Source organism: Leuciscus leuciscus (assembly GCF_965113295.1).
Source record: "Leuciscus leuciscus genome assembly, chromosome: 4".
Taxonomy (NCBI): domain Eukaryota; kingdom Metazoa; phylum Chordata; class Actinopteri; order Cypriniformes; family Leuciscidae; genus Leuciscus; species Leuciscus leuciscus.
In genome coordinates, this window is record NC_138728.1 from 54695427 (window position 1) to 54707742 (window position 12316).

Consider the following 12316-nt stretch of genomic DNA (forward strand, 5'->3'; position numbering starts at 1 on the left):
CAAAAAACACTTTTCATTAAATGTTTAATAAAAGACAAAAATGCTTAGTTCCTTGAGTTTTACTTCAATTGTTCTTTGTAAAGAAAAGCCAGTGGTCAAGTGCCTGCAACAAGAGATATTAGACACATGCCTCATGCAACAAATAAAAAGGAAAAGTTGGCTCTACACTGCCCACCTGTAGGCCTATGTCTCCTCTGTCTGTGCAGACTCTTCTGTAGGCCTTTCTGTAGATGTGGAATCCTGCAACTTATATTGCAGCCATAAAGCATACAAGTATAAATTAAGTAAAGTTATTTATGCACTTGCAGGTAGGCTAGTTCCTCCATATGACAGTCATCTGAGAGGGTTTATTCACTGTCCAGTGCAATGGAAACAAATGGACATTACAAAGTCTTATACTTTCTTTCCTTTGGAAAGTTAGAAAATATCCACTTACTGCACATATTTCAGCTCCACTTTCTTGGGAACAGATACAAGTGTTGGTGTATTATGTAAAAGTGCACAAAAGAGGAAAACACAATGTCATTACAATGAACTACACTGGGGAAAAATGTGATCAATAACTCATGGCAAAATATTTTTACATTAACATAAGTTTATCAGTTTTCACTTTCACAAGTCAAAGCAATTCATCATTACTCAAGATTTAACAGTTGAAATGACTATACAGCCTTAATTTAATGCAGCAAAAATTATTTTACAGTGTAGGCTAGTAGTATTAACATATACCATGTGTCACTTTTGGGGTGATATTTGATTGATTTATGATCCAAGTGATTGACAGGGAATCCATGTGTCAAAAACAGGGTCTCTGATTTACAGTGTCAAGCTTGGTGAGATTTGCTTCCTGGTTGACGTGTGACCGCGTTGTCACATGTCCACCCGTGGTGTTGTCTGGTGGAGGATATTTTAAAAGACAAAAACAGATCAAACAGATGTGTCTCTGATTTACAGTGCCAAACTGACTGGTCATTTGTTGAATCCTGGGTAACTGGCTCCTTCCAGTCTGTTGGGGGTAAACTGTTGCTGATTGTATTTTTCTTTGATTGTTGGGGGTGAAATTCACCCAAGCAAGTATTACGCAATGTTGACACCCTGAGTGTCAAAATCTTTGTTGGTTGATCAATAGGGTAGCCTATATGTTAACTGAGTCAAAATATTTGAGTCAAGACATTCAGGAATACCATTACATCTACAAAACACTGGCTATATTCGTTAAAATAATATGTCTGGAGATGTTTTAAGAACAACTGTGTGTGTGTGTGTGTGTGTGTGTGTGTGTGTGTGTGTGTGTGTGTGTGTGTGTGAGCATCTCAGTAGGATCAGTAGTACCTGAACTATAGGTTTATGTTAATGCCTAAGACGACACGTTCATCAAGCCAAAGAGTCCTATACCCACACACCCCATACTATATTCTTCTCAATAAGAAAAGGTGTTGTTGTTTTTTGACTCGACGCCCGTGACGAGACGACTCGACGCCCGTGAAGAGACGACTCGACGCCCGTGAAGAGACGACTCGACGCCCGTGAAGAGACGACTCGACGCCCGTGAAGAGACGACTCGACGCCCGTGAAGAGACGACTCGACGCCCGTGAAGAGACGACTCGACGCCCGTGAAGAGACGACTCGACGCCCGTGAAGAGACGACTCGACGCCCGTGAAGAGACGGCTCGACGCCCGTGAAGAGACGGCTCGACGCCCGTGAAGAGACGACTCGACGCCCGTGAAGAGACGACTCGACGCCCGTGAAGAGACGACTCGACGCCCGTGAAGAGACGACTCGACGCCCGTGAAGAGACGACTCGACGCCCGTGAAGAGACGACTCGACGCCCGTGAAGAGACGACTCGACGCCCGTGAAGAGACGACTCGACGCCCGTGAAGAGACGACTCGACGCCCGTGAAGAGACGACTCGACGCCCGTGAAGAGACGACTCGACGCCCGTGAAGAGACGACTCGACTCGAAGCCCGTGAAGAGACGACTCGACGCCCGTGAAGAGACGACTCGACGCCCGTGAAGAGACGACTCGACGCCCGTGAAGAGACGACTCGACGCCCGTGAAGAGACGACTCGACGCCCGTGAAGAGACGACTCGACTCGAAGCCCGTGAAGAGACGACTCGACGCCCGTGAAGAGACGACTCGACGCCCGTGAAGAGACGACTCGACGCCCGTGAAGAGACGACTCGACGCCCGTGAAGAGACGACTCGACGCCCGTGAAGAGACGACTCGACGCCCGTGAAGAGACGACTCGACGCCCGTGACGAGACGACTCGACGCCCGTGAAGAGACGACTCGACGCCCGTGAAGAGACGACTCGACGCCCGTGAAGAGACGACTCGACGCCCGTGAAGAGACGACTCGACGCCCGTGAAGAGACGACTCGACGCCCGTGAAGAGACGACTCGACGCTGGCGATATGTTTATGCCCTAAATCAATACATGATTAACTAACTGTATTTCTCTATGTACATTTCTGAAATGCACTTTCTGTAAAGCTGCTTTGAAACAATATGTATTGTGAAAAGCGCTATACAAATACATTTGAATTGAATTGAATTGAATTTTTTTCTAGAACATCTGTATCTGTTTCCTGACGCCAATAGGATCAGTGTTAAAAAATACAAAAAATCTAAACATTTATCTAACTCACAGTGAAGGTGTTTACGAGTGGAACTGGCGGGGGAAGAGTGCATCCTAAATGGGTTTGTTAATGGTTTTACGACAGTTTCTTAGGCTAGATGTTTAAAGAATGACACTTCATCAAAAGCTTTCTGATGATTCTCTGGGCTCGCACACAAAAACATCTTTTTAGTGTATATAAATTTGTTTGTTACTTTTGTTATTTTAGTATTTTTTACAGAAAATGTTTTAGTTTTTAACCCAGGCCATAGTGTGTGTGTGTGTGTGTGTGTGTGTGTGTGTGTGTGTGTGTGTGTGTGTGTGTGTGTGTGTTGCAAAACAACAAATGACATATTCTGAGTAAAATAAAACGCATAGGGATTTGAAACATTCAAACATTTATAATAAAAAAAATTCGCCACAAAAAGCAATGAAAGTTGTCTGTCACAAAGTTGTGTGTGTGTGTGTGTGTGTGTGTGTGTGTGTGTGTGTGTGTGTGTAAATAGTTGTGCTAAACTCTTTGTGTGTATTTTTACACGCCAACATATTTTGTCAGGGGTGTGTCACACCACTCTGATGCAAAGTTTCACACTCGTGAATAACATACAAACATAATCTTTATACAGGAGTTACTGTATGTGTGTCCAAAACACCTGTGAAATTCAAAAGACCAAATCAGTAAGAAAAGAGGGCTCAGCATACATTGAAAAGTAACATTTATAATAAATACACAAAATCCATTCGTGAGCAATTGTGAAAGTTTGTAAATTTTGTCTTGTAAGTGATGTTTTTATCACTCCACTAGTGTTAGTCACTTTATTCAGATAGCACTATTTTGTTTGTTGGACTCTTCTTTGAGAACTGTCAACATTCAGTGTTTATAGGAATAAATGCAAATTAAGAATTTAAGTGAAAGTCTTTCTGCTTGAGAGTGTTTGACTAAATTGATATTTCTTTTAGTGCAACTTTACAGCTATCTATGATTTTCGGATTACACAAAGCATCAACACGAAAAGTAAGTTATGCTGTTTTACACTTAATCTGTTACAACTGAATCACATCTGACTATTGCACTGAGAGCTGCACATTCATTTAAGATTGAGGCTGGCAAACCCCGCAGATAAAATTTAAAAAATGACGTGTGTAGAAATTCACCATGTAAATTCAAGACCCCAAATCACTAAGAAAATAAGTTACGCCATACAAACATCATTTATGATGCATACAGAATGTAGAAAACTCAAATGATGAACAATTTGTAAGTTTGTTAAACGTTTGTAAATATGGTTTCACAAATGACTTTTTATTACTCCACTAGATTTAGTCATCTTATTGAGATGACACAGACCAACAAACAAAGAAATGTGAACAGTGTTTAGTTTTAGGTGAAACCGATGTTAGTTCATGCTATTCCACACATGGGAAAATGTGTGTGATGAACGCAGGCCTTTCATTTAAGAGGCTTTTTAAATATATGACTGAGCTTTCTCTTTTTGACAAACCAGTATTTCATATTATATTACATTATACTTAATATTATATTAAGTTAATGTCCGCAGAATTGTTTATTTCAACGTCCCGCTTAACATTAAAGATTATAGTTTGTTTTCAGTTGTTATCACCATCTTCTTTGACTCAAATAAAGTTACTATATGTGCTAAAAATCTTTGTAATGTTTTTTTTTTGCTCTTCTGTCAGATTTGTTAGAGGAACTATGCCACACTGTTGTAATGCAAACACATTAAGAACTATAAAGTTGCATGTCCTTGTAAAGACTATAGATAACATTCAAACATAATCGTTATACAGGAATTATGTGTGCACAAAAGTAAATTCAAGGTCAATTTGTGTAAGGCATATAGGAAAAGAGACAATTAGCCATAAAGAATACAGAACTCCTCGTTTATGTCGATACAGTATGTCAAATTATATTTTTCCACTAAACTATGTCACGCTTTACAATTAGTTTCTCTGTTTTTGTACAGTCTTTTGTACTACTCTCTGAGCGTGGTCAAATATGTTCATAGGAAGAATGAAAACATGAACAAATGCAGCATTTTGAGAATTTAATGTCAGTCCTTCTACATGACACTGGTTGAGACTAAACAAATGACATTTATTTTAGGACATCTTTCTGGTCTGTCTATGCTGTGGGATCGCAAGACACAACGATCCCAACATGAAAAGTGAGTTATGTCCTTTTTCTGTTACCTACTCAACCATTACACTTCAAACTTTTAGAACTATTACACTTAAAACTCTGCATTTCACCGCACAGTCATAGATACACAGATCTTTTGTCTATGTCTCTAAACAACTGTTAAGTAAATGAATTACAGTTGATAAGTAGTAATTTTAAGTGAAAGGTGGGATGATTCATGCCTTTTTTTTTATTATAGGTTCTAACTGTTTTAGAAACTGTTGACCGTGTGATTGCACAGTTGTGTGTGTGCGTGTGTTTGTCTGTTTTCCTTACACTTTGCAAAGCAACTTTGAAAAACAAATGTTTCCTCTAATCTGCTGTAATTTTAGTGAGCTCTAGGTGTTCTCGGCTTCTCCTTGTTCAAATAAGACAATGCTCCCATGAATTTTGGGGTGGTATGTGGATATAGAATGCAGCACAAGAAACTCTTATATATTTAATGTAATAAAACATCTATGTAATGTTTTTAAAAACACAGTAAAACAAAGGTATGAAGACATCTGTCTATCAGAGACCTTCACAAATTATGGTGTAAAACAAAATTCAGTGCATCAGTGTACACCGATTTACCAGCATATTACTTTTATCACTATTGTTTGATGAAAGAAAAAAAACAGGTTAATCTCCCTAAGTGTGGTGTTTTATGACTAAAACACCATTTTTTCACTTAGATTTCCGGGGTGTCTTTGAATTCAATCCTCTGTAGGTTGATCATTTTCATTTCCATCAAACGATGTGGCATCCTTTCGTTCATAACACATTACCCAGTCCATATTAGTATAGATATCCAGCATGATATTTTTCCCCATTGAGATCTGATGTGTTTTCAAAAGTGCTCCTTTAATTTTTTTGAGCAGTGTATATACAGACCTGCCAACCTGTACGCATTTTGCGTAGCGGATACGCATTTTGACTTCAAAGTACGCTGGTACGATTTGTTAGTCTAAACTACGCAAAAACCTGGTGACGCCTCTGCACGCGCAGTCCTCAAATCAAGCGACAGCAAAAGAAGAAGAGTTCGACCAATCATAGCGCTGGATTCATTCCCCAAATAGCAAGCGGGGATGATTGACAGATGCGTAAGGCCTATCATTAAAAAGAGACTGAAAATCGACAGACACCAATAAAGAATCCCGCTCGATCCGCCTTCCACTCCCGCGGCCGCCGTCTGATTTCATAAGCGAGGAGAGTACAGTAGTCACGGTACATCTGACTCCTGAAGGTAAACGGCCTGGGCTCGATGTGGAAAGTTGAAATATTGTACTGAGTTAACCTAATCCTATGGATTCGATGATCACACGGATTGCATGGATTATTTTAAAATACTCCGTTCTTCATGGTCACTCAGAAAAGAGGAAGACATCATTCAGCCATGCAAATAATAAAATGCTCAAGAAATGCTGAACAATAAATCTTAATAAACTTGAAATCGCTATGGCTTAGTGATTATGAAAGTGATGTGATTTGTGGATTGATAAGCGCGAGTCTGGAGAAACAGGCGTTTATTAATTAATTCTCAGTGCTAAGAAACGTAGCCTTCATGTGTTACATTATTGTGTTAATAATAGCTAAAGTACCTAATTATGTTACATATTTATTTTGTATGAAAACTAGCGCGTTAGTTATGGATTAAAAAGTACCATTGTATCAGTGCTGCGCGAGCTCTCTCTCACAAACACGGACGCGCGCACAAAGAGAGAGAAGATAATTGTAAAATTAAATTTGACGGGCTAAGTTTAAATTTTGTTCTTGCTTGTTTTTGTTTTTTGTTTTTTTCTGTGAAAATGCCAGAAAGCATTTTGTATTATCCATCCTTGTTTTTAAAATTCGTTAAATGACGAACGTTTTACTGTTAACACAGCCCTCGATTATATGTCGGATTCGTCTAACTTAACGGTATACTCGATATTCTTTTTAGAATAAGTGATTCGTTTTGCTATTATTGGACTCCTGTGTAATCATTGTCATATTCTGATATTCGAATAATACATTAAGTAGCCTATCTTAATTGTACAATGTTTTTTTTTTTTTACAGTTTTATATGGGTTTCTTAATTTTAGACTAGTTGACCAGCACACATTTTATGCAATGCAATATAATGCATGTGTGTCGTCGTCGACCAAAACAATATTCGAATAATACATTAAGTAGCCTATCTTAATTGTACAATGTTTTTTTTTTTTTACAGTTTTATATGGGTTTCTTAATTTTAGACTAGTTGACCAGCACACATTTTATGCAATGCAATATAATGCATGTGTGTCGTCGTCGACCAAAACACCCCCCCATTATTTTTGGTCATAATTCCACTAAAGGTGTTTGGAGGAAGAAGAATGATGAGTACCATCCCAAGAACACCATCCCTACTGTGAAGCATGGGGGCGGTAGCATCATGCTTTGGGGGTGTTTTTCTGCACATGGGACAGGGCGACTGCACTGTATTAAGGAGAGGATGACCGGGGCCATGTATTGCGAGATTTTGGGGAACAACCTCCTTCCCTCAGTTAGAGCATTGAAGATGGGTCGAGGCTGGGTCTTCCAACATGACAATGACCCGAAGCACACAGCCAGGATAACCAAGGAGTGGCTCTGTAAGAAGCATATCAAGGTTCTGGCGTGGCCTAGCCAGTCTCCAGACCTAAACCCAATAGAGAATCTTTGGAGGGAGCTCAAACTCCGTGTTTCTCAGCGACAGCCCAGAAACCTGACTGATCTAGAGAAGATCTGTGTGGAGGAGTGGGCCAAAATCCCTCCTGCAGTGTGTGCAAACCTGGTGAAAAACTACAGCAAACGTTTGACCTCTGTAATTGCAAACAAAGGCTACTGTACCAAATATTAACATTGATTTTCTCAGGTGTTCAAATACTTATTTGCAGCTGTATCATACAAATAAATAGTTAAAAAATCATACATTGTGATTTCTGGATTTTTTTTTTTTAGATTATGTCTCTCACAGTGGACATGCACCTACGATGACAATTTCAGACCCCTCCATGATTTCTAAGTGGGAGAACTTGCAAAATAGCAGGGTGTTCAAATACTTATTTTCCTCACTGTATATATATATATATATATATATATATATACACATATATACACTGGGTAATGTGTTATGAACGAAAGGATGCCACATCGTTTGATGGAAATGAAAATGATCAACCTACAGAGGATTGAATTCAAAGACACCCCGGAAATTTAAGTGAAAAAATGATGCAGCAGGCTTGTCAATTTTGCTGAAATTTCTTTGCAGCAACTCAAAATGGTTCTCAGTAGTTTGTATGGCCCCCACGTGCTTGTATGCATGCCTGACAACGTCGGGACATGCTCCTACTGAGACGACGGATGGTGTCCTGCGGTATTTTCTCCCAGATCTGGACCAGCGCATCACTGAGCTCCTGGACAGTCTGAGGTGCAACCAGGTGATGTCAGATGGACCGAAACACAATGTCCCAGAGGTGTTCTATTGGATGTAGGTCAGGTGAGTGTGGTGGCCCTTCAATGGTATCATTCCTTCATCCTCGAGGAACTGCCTGCATGCTCTCGCCACATGAGGCCGGGCATTGTTGTGCACCAGGAGGAACCCAGGACCCACTGCACCAGCATAGGGTCTGAAAATGGATCCAAGGATTTCATCCCAATAGGCCCTTTTCACACGACGTCACGCAACTTCCGTTCTGACTCAAAGCAGTGTATGTTTACTTCCGCCGCCAGCATAACGCTACGCTATGGAGTTTACTCAGTCCCTTCAACACCTGCCAGAAATACATCTAGATGATGTACATCGTCTTGCAGACAAATTTTCACTCACCACACGGTCCAAACTTGATAAAGGATACAAATTCTTCATTGAGCAGTACCTGTTTGCATATGAAGGTAAGCATTTTGTATTGTCCCGCCCAACTTACGTTAGCGGAGGAGTTAGGATAACGGTAGCTGCTAGTTGTTAGCTTTCTCTTCTGCAGTGAAAGTCCATAATTTGTATTGTTAGATAAAAGTCAGTAACGCATTCATGGTTAATGTTGTGCCCTTTCACTAAAACATTGCATTGGAATAGTTTCGAATGTAGTTGTCGATGAGGTGACAGTGAGAGGGCGCTGTCACAGGTCCATGAGGAAAAATGAGGAGGCTCATCATCTTCAGGTTTTTCTGATTTTCATGTTCTGCTGCGGTTGCAGACTTTGCAGTATCCCACAAAGTTCCATTGTGGTTCAGTGTGTTTCTCAGCCTGGTGTCAATGAGTGTGTGGCGCCAAACTCTAGATGACAATCTTACATTTAAAAACAGAAGAGGGTTGTTAGGGGACATTAAAGGCTGATAAATATTCTGTGTTATAAGTTATAAAAAGTTGGTGTTCAGAGTTCATAGACTTGCTTTAATCCTTAAGTTTGTTCAATTACTCCAAATAAATGTAAAATTGTTGTGAGCAAAAACTTATTTTCATGTTTCTATTATCAGGTTACATTTCATGCGAAAGAGGTTCCTGTGGTAGTGAAATGCATGTCATGTACCTGCTCTGCTGGGAAAGCACTGTGCAACCACATTGTGGCATTATTGTTTCAAAGTGCTCACTACTGTACCATGGGATTCAAGACAGTGCCATTGCCACTGTCATGCACCAGCTCACTGCAGACCTGGCACCGGCCTAGGACACATGTAATACTTTAACATTCATTACATTTAATGATGTTGGACTAGAATTTTGTAATGACGTTTGTCAATTAATAATTTCTCATCAATATATTACAGGGAATTGCTCCTGAGGCAACAAATGACATGGTAGTGCGTAAACCAGTGCCAAAGACTAAGGATCATGCCTGAACTGGAGTGAAATGTACACTGTACAGAGCATATGGTGGTAAGTCTGAATGAACACACGTCCAAATATTTTAATATATAATAGAACATTGATTAGTATCTTTTCCCTTTAAGCCTTCAGTTCTTCAGTTAATATCTTCTGCAAATTATGAACATTTCTTAATTTTCTTAATATGTAAGGGTTTGGGGCAGCTCAAAACATTTTCATGTGTATTTATAGAGAGGTGATATGTGTTGGTGTCTGCTAAAACATGAAAGGTCAGGTGACAATGATATGTACATTTAACTTGACATATCTTACTTTTTTGTCAGGGCCTCTTCCAGATCCTCACATCATTGCCAGTGCTGAGAAACTTAAAGACAAATGCCCACAACCAGGCATTTGCAAATTGCTGCACGGGCTCGAGGCCCTTAATTTTGTGGACTCTAAATTTGGCCCTGTGCCATTTGGGTCTTTGCTCTCTTACCAGTGCCCTCCCGAGATAAGTAGAGACATTATTAAACACCCTGGTGCCCCTGGATTTCCTCAGTTGCCTTTAGAAGGTTACAATTTTAAGTTTAATTTCCAATTTGAGCCCAACTACAAGCAACAATGCCACTTAGAGAGCCTTAAGGTGTCAAGGGAGATGTCTGCTGCAATTGAGGAAGAAACACGACTGCAGTCAGAATGCCAGCTGTGGACCCAGGTACGCAAACCCCGACTTACAGCCAGCAGATTTGGTGAAATATGCCATGTCCGTGGAGAGTCTACTGCAAAATCCTTGGCTGCTCGCATTCTGAGAGGAACTCCTCAGACAGCTGCTATGAAAAGAGGGCTGGACCTGGAACCTGACATACTGAGGCAATATTCAGAGTTTTGTGATGTCTCTGTGACGCAGTGTGGGGTCATCATCCACCCTGATGCACCTCACCTTGCAGCCAGCCCTGATGCTAAAGTCTTCAACCCCAGAGAAACACCTCCATTTGGGTTGGCAGAGGTAAAGAGTTGTGATGTTGAAGATGTTGCTCAAGTTAAACACCTGATCACAGTTCGAGGCCAGGCCTGCCTTAAGAAAAGCCACAAATATTATTATCAGGTTCAAGGCCAGCTGGCCTTAAGTGGACTTCAGTGGTGTGATTTTATAACAGATACCCACACTGACTTCACAGTTGAAAGAGTATTTAGGGATGAGGAGATCATCAACTCAACAAGTTATTTTTATCACAACATCTACATGGATGCATTATTACGTTGAGGCAGAATTTTCAAATGTAAATAGTTATATGTACATCTGTGATGCATGTAATTCCTGTTGTAAATACTTTTTCATTTTACAACTTCAGTCAATGTTGCATTGTATGTAAATATATATGGGCTTTATAGTCTGTCTTGGTCACTTTTTGCTTATGTTCCATGGTTGCAAGGAACTGCTTCCAATCTTGTTTGTAGCTTTGAGCTGCTATGGAAGCTTTTTATTAGTTTCATTCACCTCACTTATATGCTATTATCAAATATGTAAAAAAAAATTTGACAAGTTTTAAAAATATTGTTGTTCTTTTAATGGTTAAGGTGTAAATGCATTTTACTCTGGATAAACTTTTTACAGAATGCTTCACAACATTGTTTATTAATAACATATACAAATCCCTATGTTCATAGAAAAGATAGTAAATGTAACCAGTTTACAAATATATTACAAAGCACTTGTATTTACAGTATATCTACACAGTGTCAAACAGCTAAAAGTACTGTAGAATTAGTCTCACCCAAGAAAGGAAACACTTCAGACGGGTTTGTCCCCTTTGATATCAAGAGGTCCCTGATAGTTTGAGAGTAGGCAACAGATGGCCCACAGCTGATTGACTGAACCTGCCATAGAAAGAGGAACAAGCCCATCCCAAATGTGGTACTCCTTCACCCTGCGTATCGCCCTCTCAACTAAAATTCTCAGACGGGCAATAGCCTGTGTTTTCTGGGTGTCCTCTGTGCTGAGCTGATTTGATGTTTTCAGTGGAGGGATGATGAGGGTTGCCCCCACCTGTGACAGCATCTTCTCAATTTGGAACCCCTTGTCAGCCATTACTCCATCTTCTGGTTGAAGTAACTGCAAGATCTGTGATTGGCGAGTTATTTCTATATCGGAGATGGAGCCTGTGTACAATTTGGATACAAATGTGATAACCCCACATGGGGCAATGCCAATTAGACCTTTAAAGGTGGTGTGGTTTTTATAGTTGGAAAATGTTTCCGACTGTAGTAAGAGAGAAGATGCTGTTTCACAACGGATCTCGGTGCAGTCTATTATCACTCTCACCTGAGGGCAGTAGAGCTTGAACTTGTCAGGCATTGTGGCCTGCACTTGCTCTCTCGTCATCCACAATGGTAGCGAGCCAAGAACCTGGTAAAGGTAGCTTGTCCATGTTAAGATGATGCGACTAACCGTAGACAAGCTGACCTCGAAGAGGGATTACAGGGTTTTCTCCTGAAGCCCAGCTGCAACACGACAGAGAAACATGAACAGTTCATCAATGAGCGGAAGTTTTCGCTGAGGGCTCGGTGTCTCTTGTGCTGTTCGCTGTGCCTTGGACCAGTACAAAAGCCTTGAAGCAGAAGGGTAAACTGACTCCCAAAACACAGTGAAGACCTCCTTTGAGCTGAACCTAGTGTAATAACGAAAGTCCTCATCTGTGACAC

The 12316-nt window shown here is 40.4% G+C and overlaps 1 long non-coding RNA gene across 2 annotated transcripts in view; it reads right to left on the reverse strand.

Annotated features, from left to right (window-relative positions):
- Window positions 1-1823: 1823 nt before the first annotated feature.
- Window positions 1824-12316, reverse strand: part of LOC309497139 — a 549185-nt gene continuing 538692 nt past the window's right edge. For both annotated transcript variants that reach the window (XR_014205412.1, XR_014205413.1), the window contains one exon: window positions 1824-2582. This is a non-coding gene — a long non-coding RNA (uncharacterized lncRNA). The remainder of the gene's footprint in view (window positions 2583-12316) is intronic.